The sequence below is a fragment of the Triturus cristatus genome, chromosome 4_1, assembly GCF_964204655.1.
Source record: "Triturus cristatus chromosome 4_1, aTriCri1.1, whole genome shotgun sequence".
Classification (NCBI taxonomy): Eukaryota; Metazoa; Chordata; class Amphibia; order Caudata; family Salamandridae; genus Triturus; species Triturus cristatus.
In genome coordinates, this window is record NC_140585.1 from 294427981 (window position 1) to 294440501 (window position 12521).

Here is a 12521-nt window from a genome sequence, read left to right on the forward strand (position 1 = left end):
GCCCCTGACCACCTCTGACGCAAAAGTGTAATCTCATACCTTTGCAGAATCAGGCATGCTTTCACCTGTTCAAGCTGAACTGACATTGGTCTTCTTGGCCAGCAGGAGTTCCTCTCTTGCAGCTGTTGAGGCTAGAGAACAGAATGACGTGTATTCATTCTTTATGGTAACTCTTCTAGCCCTCCCACTCCATACTACTTTAAAACTTCCGAAGTTGCAGACGAGTTCCATCATTGTGACCCATGCTATTTTTCTCAATATTGGCTGGCTCGGCATAACAAGGGATGCCTACAGGACAGCCTAAATTGTGCCAGCAAGCTTCTACAGGGAGTCACTGGCAGATAAAGAGAAACTCAGCCCTAACCTGGCTCTTCTCTCTCACTCTCACTCTCCTTTCCCTTCTGTCCCTCTACCTGTCTCTCACTCTCTAAATACTAGTATTTATGTTGTATTCACTTCCCCGTCACAATCTTTCCGACCCTACTTCCTCTCTCCCTTCAATCAGTTCAACCCTCTTTTTTACTTTAGGAAACTCCACATCTTTTTTAAAGGCCCTTCCCATATTCACATGCTTCTTGATAAGACCTTTTTTTCCTTTCTTTGAAGGATAGTGAAATTGATTTTCTTGAAACATGGTTGGCAAACCATCAATTTATTCCACCTTACTTTATCATTATCCTTACTTATGGAATGCATTTCATCATTAGGACAGCTGCAGTGTTTGCCGGGCAAGGTGGCGTGTGCCTGTTGTCCTAGTTACTTGGGAGGCAGAGGCTTGTGGATTGCTTGAGCCCAGGGGTTCTGGGCTGCACTCAGCTGTGTTGATCAGGTGTCCATGCTGCATTGGGCATCAATATGGTGTTCTAGAGGGAGCTCTAGAATTTCAGGTTGTGTAACGAGAGGTGCACTGACCCAGGCTGGAAACAGAGCAGGCCAAAGCTTCCATGCCCATTGGTAGCAGGACAGCACCTGTGAGCAGTACGTGTAAAACAGCCTGAGCAAAATAGTGAGACCTAGCCTCTCTTTTTTGACTCAAATGTGAAAGTTTTGATTTTTACAAGGTGTAATAAATTATTTTCCCAAAACCAAATCTTTGTTTTCCTTTTGATATTTTTCCAGGAAATATGATGAACATTTGAACTGGGCCACGCATTTCAGCATAGCAGACAATTCTCCAGAATTGAGACATATTGCAACAACAAGCTAGCAGGCGGAGAGGACTGAAAACTCAGTGCAACCTAGAATAAATGGCTGTGTGATTTTCAGCAAGGATGACTCAAATGCATTCTTCCTTTTAGAGCACCTGTAGGATTAAACTGATCTGTCAAGTACAAAAGCATCCTTCATAGAGCAACTTAGAAATGCGCTTGCTGGCCCTTCTGCTGCATTTCTACGTCCAGCTCTAATTCATTTTTTGATTAGCCCTCATTCTTTTCATATGTGAATGAGAAGGAGAAATTACAGGGCCCTTCACTCTTTGAGCGAAACATGAAAAGACTGAGGGCTGTGCAACTCCCAAACGTTGGAGCCTCTGGCCTGTCGACCCTCGAACCTGCTCCTGCTCCAACCCGGCATCTCTTGTGGCCAGCAACCTCACAAACCCTGGAGGACCTGGCTACCTTTTGACTCTAAACCCCTGGGACTCCCATGAGTAGAGGCTCTACTCAAATCTACTTCTAATCCCTGGCAGCAGCCCGGAACCGCGAACCCTTCACACTCTGCACCCACCAAGCCTGGCCTGTGCCAGAGTGAACAAAGACCACAAGGATGACCCCACGGCGACTGTGACCCCGAGTCCGGCACCCAAGGACCTCCCTCGACACTCCTGAAGAAGCCTGCAGCCTCAGAACCAGGTGCCCCCCCAACCGCGATCAACAGAGGGTAAGATTTCCCGACACCAAAAGGTACCCCTGCACCCGGCGCTCCGCGGCCCCCTGTGCCCAATCCCGGGGTACCTACCTATCCTCCAACTACCCAACTTACCTCTCGAAGTGGTGGTGGCACCTGAAGAATCTTCGTCCCCGAGCTTGCAGTCTTTTTCTAAACCAGAGATTTCCCATTCAAATCAATTGAGCGCCCGAATGCTCAAAAGCACCCTGCACCCAGCCGTCCGAGTGGCCCTGGCAGTGCAACCTCTACATCTATCTACTTCCCCACTTGCCCTGGATAAGTGACCAGGAGCCCAGCTCCCACAGCCACGTGGCCTGCTAGTCAGCAGCCACCAACCAAGGCCCCCCTACCTCTCATAGGATAACATTGGGCCTAACTCTCTCTGCACCCGGCCGCCCTTGTGCCGCTGAGGGTGAACCAACTGTACCTACCTGACCCTGGGAGACGCCTGAGTCTATGCCCAGAACCTTAACTCTGCCAGTCGAGTACTTACCTTTAAACCGATAACTCAATCTTCTCCATAGGGTAACATTGACTGGTTTTTCCTGAAATTTCTTCCAAGTGTGGACTTTTCAAAACTTAAAATATTCACCAAAAATCAGCCGAGTAACGAAAACGAAAATACTCACCTGCTATTAGGTGAGCTCCCAGTGCTGGATCTTGGTGCCCAGCACTGACTCTGAAAAATACTTACAACTGTACTTACCAGTAACCCAATTTTCTCCCGTAGGAAATCATTGACTGTTTTTCTGTGAAATTTCTTCTAAGTGTCAATTTCTGCAAACTTTAAATATTCTTTAAAAATCGTATAATTTCTGAAAACGTAATTACTTACCTGTTTTGGATAAAGGTCCCAGTACTGAGTCTAGGCACCCAGTACTGGATTACAAAAGTAACGAGAACATACTATACCTGCAACTTGAATTTTCTGCCATAGGGAATCTTAGACTGTTTTCTATGAAATATTTTCTGTCAGCTTTTAAAATAGCAAAATATTGTCTAAAAATCATCACAGTAATTAAGTCGACTTTTATCACTTGATTCCAAGTACTGACCCAGGACTGAATCTAGGATCCAGTCCTGGAAATCCAAAAGTAATCCTAAAAGTAATCTGTTGCAAATAACTTGAAACTTCCATTGAGCTCAATGCATTATTGTGTTTAAAATGTTGTTGCCTATTGCAACCACTTGTAACTTTCTACAAAAGTCAATTGCATATTGCAAAAGTATTTATATAAAGCATCTCATTCTGAGAAAGTATATTTTAATACCTATTGTTGGTTCTAAAATAAAACAAGCATATATTTTTTGTAGATAAACCATTGGCCTAGAGTTCAGTTATTGAGTGTGTGAGACCATTTGCTGACTGAGTGTGTGCAACAAATGCTTTACACTGTCCTCTGATACTGCCTTACTGCTCGACCAAGCTACCACTTTAGAGAGTAAGGTTATATCTAACTTTAGCCTCTGCCAAACCTCTGGGGACTGTGGACTCTGTACACCCTGTACCTATTTGGGAACAGTATATACAGAGCCACTTTCTCACACTGCAGTTCTCCAATATAGGTCTGTCAAGATCATTACTCAATCTACCTTGATTTGGCTCAGTATAAAATAAGTCAAGAAGTCTCCTATGAAAAGATATGCAAATCTGTTCGAATCACTTTCCCTAGTCAGGGGACCCACTAGCTGGAAGGGGCAGGGAGGACCAAAATAGCTCATCGGTATAGAACACTGCATGAGCAGCTGATTTTGAGGTGGTAGAAGATAGAGTAATCCAACTGGACCTCAATAAACGGTTTCCTAATGTGCAATAGCCCCTGACCACCTCTGACGCAAAAGTGTAATCTCATACCTTTGCAGAATCAGGCATGCTTTCACCTGTTCAAGCTGAACTGACATTGGTCTTCTTGGCCAGCAGGAGTTCCTCTCTTGCAGCTGTTGAGGCTAGAGAACAGAATGACGTGTATTCATTCTTTATGGTAACTCTTCTAGCCCTCCCACTCCATACCACTTTAAAACTTCGGAAGTTGCAGACGAGTTCCATCATTGTGACCCATGCTATTTTTCTCAATATTGGCTGGCTCGGCATAACAAGGGATGCCTACAGGACAGCCTAAATTGTGCCAGCAAGCTTCTACAGGGAGTCACTGGCAGATAAAGAGAAACTCAGCCCTAACCTGGCTCTTCTCTCTCACTCTCACTCTCCTTTCCCTTCTGTCCCTCTACCTGTCTCTCACTCTCTAAATACTAGTATTTATGTTGTATTCACTTCCCCGTCACAATCTTTCCGACCCTACTTCCTCTCTCCCTTCAATCAGTTCAACCCTCTTTTTTACTTTAGGAAACTCCACATCTTTTTTAAAGGCCCTTCCCATATTCACACTGCTTCTTGATAAGACATTTTTTTCCTTTCTTTGAAGGATAGTGAAATTGATTTTCTTGAAACATGGTTGGTAAACCATCAATTCATTCCACCTTACTTTATCATTATCCTTACTTATGGAATGCATTTCATCATTAGGACAGCTGCAGTGTTTGCCGGGCAAGGTGGCGTGTGCCTGTTGTCCTAGTTACTTGGGAGGCAGAGGCTTGTGGATTGCTTGAGCCCAGGGGTTCTGGGCTGCACTCAGCTGTGTTGATCAGGTGTCCATGCTGCATTGGGCATCAATATGGTGTTCTAGAGGGAGCTCTAGAATTTCAGGTTGTGTAACGAGAGGTGCACCGACCCAGGCTGGAAACAGAGCAGGCCAAAGCTTCCATGCCCATTGGTAGCAGGACAGCACCTGTGAGCAGTACGTGTTAAACAGCCTGAGCAAAATAGTGAGACCTAGCCTCTCTTTTTTGACTCAAATGTGAAAGTTTTGATTTTTACAAGGTGTAATAAATTATTTTCCCAAAACCAAATCTTTGTTTTCCTTTTGATATTTTTCCAGGAAATATGATGAACATTTGAACTGGGCCACGCATTTCAGCATAGCAGACAATTCTCCAGAATTGAGACATATTGCAACAACAAGCTAGCAGGCGGAGAGGACTGAAAACTCAGTGCAACCTAGAATAAATGGCTGTGTGATTTTCAGCAAGGATGACTCAAATGCATTCTTCCTTTTAGAGCACCTGTAGGATTAAACTGATCTGTCAAGTACAAAAGCATCCTTCATAGAGCAACTTAGAAATGCGCTTGCTGGCCCTTCTGCTGCATTTCTACGTCCAGCTCTAATTCATTTTTTGATTAGCCCTCATTCTTTTCATATGTGAATGAGAAGGAGAAATTACAGGGCCCTTCACTCTTTGAGCGAAACATGAAAAGACTGAGGGCTGTGCAACTCCCAAACGTTGGAGCCTCTGGCCTGTCGACCCTCGAACCTGCTCCTGCTCCAACCCGGCATCTCTTGTGGCCAGCAACCTCACAAACCCTGGAGGACCTGGCAACCTTTTGACTCTAAACCCCTGGGACTCCCATGAGTAGAGGCTCTACTCAAATCTACTTCTAATCCCTGGCAGCAGCCCGGAACCGCGAACCCTTCACACTCTGCACCCACCAAGCCTGGCCTGTGCCAGAGTGAACAAAGACCACAAGGATGACCCCACGGGGACTGTGACCCCGAGTCCGGCACCCAAGGACCTCCCTCGACACTCCTGAAGAAGCCTGCAGCCTCAGAACCAGGTGCCCCCCCAACCGCGATCAACAGAGGGTAAGATTTCCCGACACCAAAAGGTACCCCTGCACCCGGCGCTCCGCGGCCCCCTGTGCCCAATCCCGGGGTACCTACCTATCCTCCAACTACCCAACTTACCTCTCGAAGTGGTGGTGGCACCTGAAGAATCTTCGTCCCCGAGCTTGCAGTCTTTTTCTAAACCAGAGATTTCCCATTCAAATCAATTGAGCGCCCGAATGCTCAAAAGCACCCTGCACCCAGCCGTCCGAGTGGCCCTGGCAGTGCAACCTCTACATCTATCTACTTCCCCACTTGCCCTGGATAAGTGACCAGGAGCCCAGCTCCCACAGCCACGTGGCCTGCTAGTCAGCAGCCACCAACCAAGGCCCCCCTACCTCTCATAGGATAACATTGGGCCTAACTCTCTCTGCACCCGGCCGCCCTTGTGCCGCTGAGGGTGAACCAACTGTACCTACCTGACCCTGGGAGACGCCTGAGTCTATGCCCAGAACCTTAACTCTGCCAGTCGAGTACTTACCTTTAAACCGATAACTCAATCTTCTCCATAGGGTAACATTGACTGGTTTTTCCTGAAATTTCTTCCAAGTGTGGACTTTTCAAAACTTAAAATATTCACCAAAAATCAGCCGAGTAACGAAAACGAAAATACTCACCTGCTATTAGGTGAGCTCCCAGTGCTGGATCTTGGTGCCCAGCACTGACTCTGAAAAATACTTACAACTGTACTTACCAGTAACCCAATTTTCTCCCGTAGGAAATCATTGACTGTTTTTCTGTGAAATTTCTTCTAAGTGTCAATTTTCTGCAAACTTTAAATATTCTTTAAAAATCGTATAATTTCTGAAAACGTAATTACTTACCTGTTTTGGGTAAAGGTCCCAGTACTGAGTCTAGGCACCCAGTACTGGATTAAAAAAGTAACGAGAACATACTATACCTGCAACTTGAATTTTCTGCCATAGGGAATCTTAGACTGTTTTCTATGAAATATTTTCCGTCAGCTTTTAAAATAGCAAAATATTGTCTAAAAATCATCACAGTAATTAAGTCGACTTTTATCACTTGATTCCAAGTACTGACCCAGGACTGAATCTAGGATCCAGTCCTGGAAATCCAAAAGTAATCCTAAAAGTAATCTGTTGCAAATAACTTGAAACTTCCATTGAGCTCAATGCATTATTGTGTTTAAAATGTTGTTGCCTATTGCAACCACTTGTAACTTTCTACAAAACTCAATTGCATATTGCAAAAGTATTTATATAAAGCATCTCATTCTAAGAAAGTATATTTTAATACCTATTGTTGGTTCTAAAATAAAACAAGCATATATTTTTTTGTAGATAAACCATTGGCCTAGAGTTCAGTTATTGAGTGTGTGAGACCATTTGCTGACTGAGTGTGTGCAACAAATGCTTTACACTGTCCTCTGATACTGCCTTACTGCTCGACCAAGCTACCACTTTATAGAGTAAGGTTATATCTAACTTTAGCCTCTGCCAAACCTCTGGGGACTGTGGACTCTGTACACCCTGTACCTATTTGGGAACAGTATATACAGAGCCACTTTCTCACACTGCAGTTCTCCAATATAGGTCTGTCAAGATCATTACTCAATCTACCTTGATTTGGCACAGTATAAAATAAGTCAAGAAGTCTCCTATGAAAAGATATGCAAATCTGTTCGAATCACTTTCCCTAGTCAGGGGACCCACTAGCTGGAAGGGGCAGGGAGGACCAAAATAGCTCATCGGTATAGAACACTGCATGAGCAGCTGATTTTGAGGTGGTAGAAGATAGAGTAATCCAACTGGACCACAATAAACGGTTTCCTAATGTGCAATAGCCCCTGACCACCTCTGACGCAAAAGTGTAATCTCATACCTTTGCAGAATCAGGCATGCTTTCACCTGTTCAAGCTGAACTGACATTGGTCTTCTTGGCCAGCAGGAGTTCCTCTCTTGCAGCTGTTGAGGCTAGAGAACAGAATGACGTGTATTCATTCTTTATGGTAACTCTTCTAGCCCTCCCACTCCATACCACTTTAAAACTTCCGAAGTTGCAGACGAGTTCCATCATTGTGACCCATGCTATTTTTCTCAATATTGGCTGGCTCGGCATAACAAGGGATGCCTACAGGACAGCCTAAATTGTGCCAGCAAGCTTCTACAGGGAGTCACTGGCAGATAAAGAGAAACTCAGCCCTAACCTGGCTCTTCTCTCTCACTCTCACTCTCCTTTCCCTTCTGTCCCTCTACCTGTCTCTCACTCTCTAAATACTAGTATTTATGTTGTATTCACTTCCCCGTCACAATCTTTCCGACCCTACTTCCTCTCTCCCTTCAATCAGTTCAACCCTCTTTTTTACTTTAGGAAACTCCACATCTTTTTTAAAGGCCCTTCCCATATTCACACTGCTTCTTGATAAGACATTTTTTTCCTTTCTTTGAAGGATAGTGAAATTGATTTTCTTGAAACATGGTTGGTAAACCATCAATTCATTCCACCTTACTTTATCATTATCCTTACTTATGGAATGCATTTCATCATTAGGACAGCTGCAGTGTTTGCCGGGCAAGGTGGCGTGTGCCTGTTGTCCTAGTTACTTGGGAGGCAGAGGCTTGTGGATTGCTTGAGCCCAGGGGTTCTGGGCTGCACTCAGCTGTGTTGATCAGGTGTCCATGCTGCATTGGGCATCAATATGGTGTTCTAGAGGGAGCTCTAGAATTTCAGGTTGTGTAACGAGAGGTGCACTGACCCAGGCTGGAAACAGAGCAGGCCAAAGCTTCCATGCCCATTGGTAGCAGGACAGCACCTGTGAGCAGTACGTGTAAAACAGCCTGAGCAAAATAGTGAGACCTAGCCTCTCTTTTTTGACTCAAATGTGAAAGTTTTGATTTTTACAAGGTGTAATAAATTATTTTCCCAAAACCAAATCTTTGTTTTCCTTTTGATATTTTTCCAGGAAATATGATGAACATTTGAACTGGGCCACGCATTTCAGCATAGCAGACAATTCTCCAGAATTGAGACATATTGCAACAACAAGCTAGCAGGCGGAGAGGACTGAAAACTCAGTGCAACCTAGAATAAATGGCTGTGTGATTTTCAGCAAGGATGACTCAAATGCATTCTTCCTTTTAGAGCACCTGTAGGATTAAACTGATCTGTCAAGTACAAAAGCATCCTTCATAGAGCAACTTAGAAATGCGCTTGCTGGCCCTTCTGCTGCATTTCTACGTCCAGCTCTAATTCATTTTTTGATTAGCCCTCATTCTTTTCATATGTGAATGAGAAGGAGAAATTACAGGGCCCTTCACTCTTTGAGCGAAACATGAAAAGACTGAGGGCTGTGCAACTCCCAAACGTTGGAGCCTCTGGCCTGTCGACCCTCGAACATGCTCCTGCTCCAACCCGGCATCTCTTGTGGCCAGCAACCTCACAAACCCTGGAGGACCTGGCTACCTTTTGACTCTAAACCCCTGGGACTCCCATGAGTAGAGGCTCTACTCAAATCTACTTCTAATCCCTGGCAGCAGCCCGGAACCGCGAACCCTTCACACTCTGCACCCACCAAGCCTGGCCTGTGCCAGAGTGAACAAAGACCACAAGGATGACCCCACGGCGACTGTGACCCCGAGTCCGGCACCCAAGGACCTCCCTCGACACTCCTGAAGAAGCCTGCAGCCTCAGAACCAGGTGCCCCCCCAACCGCGATCAACAGAGGGTAAGATTTCCCGACACCAAAAGGTACCCCTGCACCCGGCGCTCCGCGGCCCCCTGTGCCCAATCCCGGGGTACCTACCTATCCTCCAACTACCCAACTTACCTCTCGAAGTGGTGGTGGCACCTGAAGAATCTTCGTCCCCGAGCTTGCAGTCTTTTTCTAAACCAGAGATTTCCCATTCAAATCAATTGAGCGCCCGAATGCTCAAAAGCACCCTGCACCCAGCCGTCCGAGTGGCCCTGGCAGTGCAACCTCTACATCTATCTACTTCCCCACTTGCCCTGGATAAGTGACCAGGAGCCCAGCTCCCACAGCCACGTGGCCTGCTAGTCAGCAGCCACTAACCAAGGCCCCCCTACCTCTCATAGGATAACATTGGGCCTAACTCTCTCTGCACCCGGCCGCCCTTGTGCCGCTGAGGGTGAACCAACTGTACCTACCTGACCCTGGGAGACGCCTGAGTCTATGCCCAGAACCTTAACTCTGCCAGTCGAGTACTTACCTTTAAACCGATAACTCAATCTTCTCCATAGGGTAACATTGACTGGTTTTTCCTGAAATTTCTTCCAAGTGTGGACTTTTCAAAACTTAAAATATTCACCAAAAATCAGCCGAGTAACGAAAACGAAAATACTCACCTGCTATTAGGTGATCTCCCAGTGCTGGATCTTGGTGCCCAGCACTGACTCTGAAAAATACTTACAACTGTACTTACCAGTAACCCAATTTTCTCCCGTAGGAAATCATTGACTGTTTTTCTGTAAAATTTCTTCTAAGTGTCAATTTCTGCAAACTTTAAATATTCTTTAAAAATCGTATAATTTCTGAAAACGTAATTACTTACCTGTTTTGGATAAAGGTCCCAGTACTGAGTCTAGGCACCCAGTACTGGATTAAAAAAGTAACGAGAACATACTATACCTGCAACTTGAATTTTCTGCCATAGGGAATCTTAGACTGTTTTCTATGAAATATTTTCTGTCAGCTTTTAAAATAGCAAAATATTGTCTAAAAATCATCACAGTAATTAAGTCGACTTTTATCACTTGATTCCAAGTACTGACCCCGGACTGAATCTAGGATCCAGTCCTGGAAATCCAAAAGTAATCCTAAAAGTAATCTGTTGCAAATAACTTGAAACTTCCATTGAGCTCAATGCATTATTGTGTTTAAAATGTTGTTGCCTATTGCAACCACTTGTAACTTTCTACAAAACTCAATTGCATATTGCAAAAGTATTTATATAAAGCATCTCATTCTGAGAAAGTATATTTTAATACCTATTGTTGGTTCTAAAATAAAACAAGCATATATTTTTTGTAGATAAACCATTGGCCTAGAGTTCAGTTATTGAGTGTGTGAGACCATTTGCTGACTGAGTGTGTGCAACAAATGCTTTACACTGTCCTCTGATACTGCCTTACTGCTCGACCAAGCTACCACTTTAGAGAGTAAGGTTATATCTAACTTTAGCCTCTGCCAAACCTCTGGGGACTGTGGACTCTGTACACCCTGTACCTATTTGGGAACAGTATATACAGAGCCACTTTCTCACACTGCAGTTCTCCAATATAGGTCTGTCAAGATCATTACTCAATCTACCTTGATTTGGCACAGTATAAAATAAGTCAAGAAGTCTCCTATGAAAAGATATGCAAATCTGTTCGAATCACTTTCCCTAGTCAGGGGATCCACTAGCTGGAAGGGGCAGGGAGGACCAAAATAGCTCATCGGTATAGAACACTGCATGAGCAGCTGATTTTGAGGTGGTAGAAGATAGAGTAATCCAACTGGACCACAATAAACGGTTTCCTAATGTGCAATAGCCCCTGACCACCTCTGACGCAAAAGTGTAATCTCATACCTTTGCAGAATCAGGCATGCTTTCACCTGTTCAAGCTGAACTGACATTGGTCTTCTTGGCCAGCAGGAGTTCCTCTCTTGCAGCTGTTGAGGCTAGAGAACAGAATGACGTGTATTCATTCTTTATGGTAACTCTTCTAGCCCTCCCACTCCATACCACTTTAAAACTTCCGAAGTTGCAGACGAGTTCCATCATTGTGACCCATGCTATTTTTCTCAATATTGGCTGGCTCGGCATAACAAGGGATGCCTACAGGACAGCCTAAATTGTGCCAGCAAGCTTCTACAGGGAGTCACTGGCAGATAAAGAGAAACTCAGCCCTAACCTGGCTCTTCTCTCTCACTCTCACTCTCCTTTCCCTTCTGTCCCTCTACCTGTCTCTCACTCTCTAAATACTAGTATTTATGTTGTATTCACTTCCCCGTCACAATCTTTCCGACCCTACTTCCTCTCTCCCTTCAATCAGTTCAACCCTCTTTTTTACTTTAGGAAACTCCACATCTTTTTTAAAGGCCCTTCCCATATTCACACTGCTTCTTGATAAGACATTTTTTTCCTTTCTTTGAAGGATAGTGAAATTGATTTTCTTGAAACATGGTTGGTAAACCATCAATTCATTCCACCTTACTTTATCATTATCCTTACTTATGGAATGCATTTCATCATTAGGACAGCTGCAGTGTTTGCCGGGCAAGGTGGCGTGTGCCTGTTGTCCTAGTTACTTGGGAGGCAGAGGCTTGTGGATTGCTTGAGCTCAGGGGTTCTGGGCTGCACTCAGCTGTGTTGATCAGGTGTCCATGCTGCATTGGGCATCAATATGGTGTTCTAGAGGGAGCTCTAGAATTTCAGGTTGTGTAACGAGAGGTGCACCGACCCAGGCTGGAAACAGAGCAGGCCAAAGCTTCCATGCCCATTGGTAGCAGAACAGCACCTGTGAGCAGTACGTGTAAAACAGCCTGAGCAAAATAGTGAGACCTAGCCTCTCTTTTTTGACTCAAATGTGAAAGTTTTGATTTTTACAAGGTGTAATAAATTATTTTCCCAAAACCAAATCTTTGTTTTCCTTTTGATATTTTTCCAGGAAATATGATGAACATTTGAACTGGGCCACGCATTTCAGCATAGCAGACAATTCTCCAGAATTGAGACATATTGCAACAACAAGCTAGCAGGCGGAGAGGACTGAAAACTCAGTGCAACCTAGAATAAATGGCTGTGTGATTTTCAGCAAGGATGACTCAAATGCATTCTTCCTTTTAGAGCACCTGTAGGATTAAACTGATCTGTCAAGTACAAAAGCATCCTTCATAGAGCAACTTAGAAATGCGCTTGCTGGCCCTTCTGCTGCATTTCTACGTCC

At 44.6% G+C, this 12521-nt stretch overlaps 4 non-coding genes across 4 annotated transcripts; all 4 read left to right on the top strand.

The window, feature by feature from the left end:
- Window positions 1-723: 723 nt before the first annotated feature.
- On the top strand, window positions 724-1023 carry LOC146854499 (signal recognition particle RNA). Its single transcript, XR_014959156.1, has one exon.
- A 3407-nt stretch (window positions 1024-4430) lies between these two features.
- LOC146854500 (signal recognition particle RNA) lies at window positions 4431-4730 on the top strand. Its single transcript, XR_014959278.1, has one exon.
- Window positions 4731-8139: 3409 nt separating this feature from the next.
- LOC146854501 (signal recognition particle RNA) lies at window positions 8140-8439 on the top strand. Its single transcript, XR_014959157.1, has one exon.
- A 3407-nt stretch (window positions 8440-11846) lies between these two features.
- On the top strand, window positions 11847-12146 carry LOC146854502 (signal recognition particle RNA). The gene has a single exon (XR_014959208.1).
- Window positions 12147-12521: the final 375 nt, after the last annotated feature.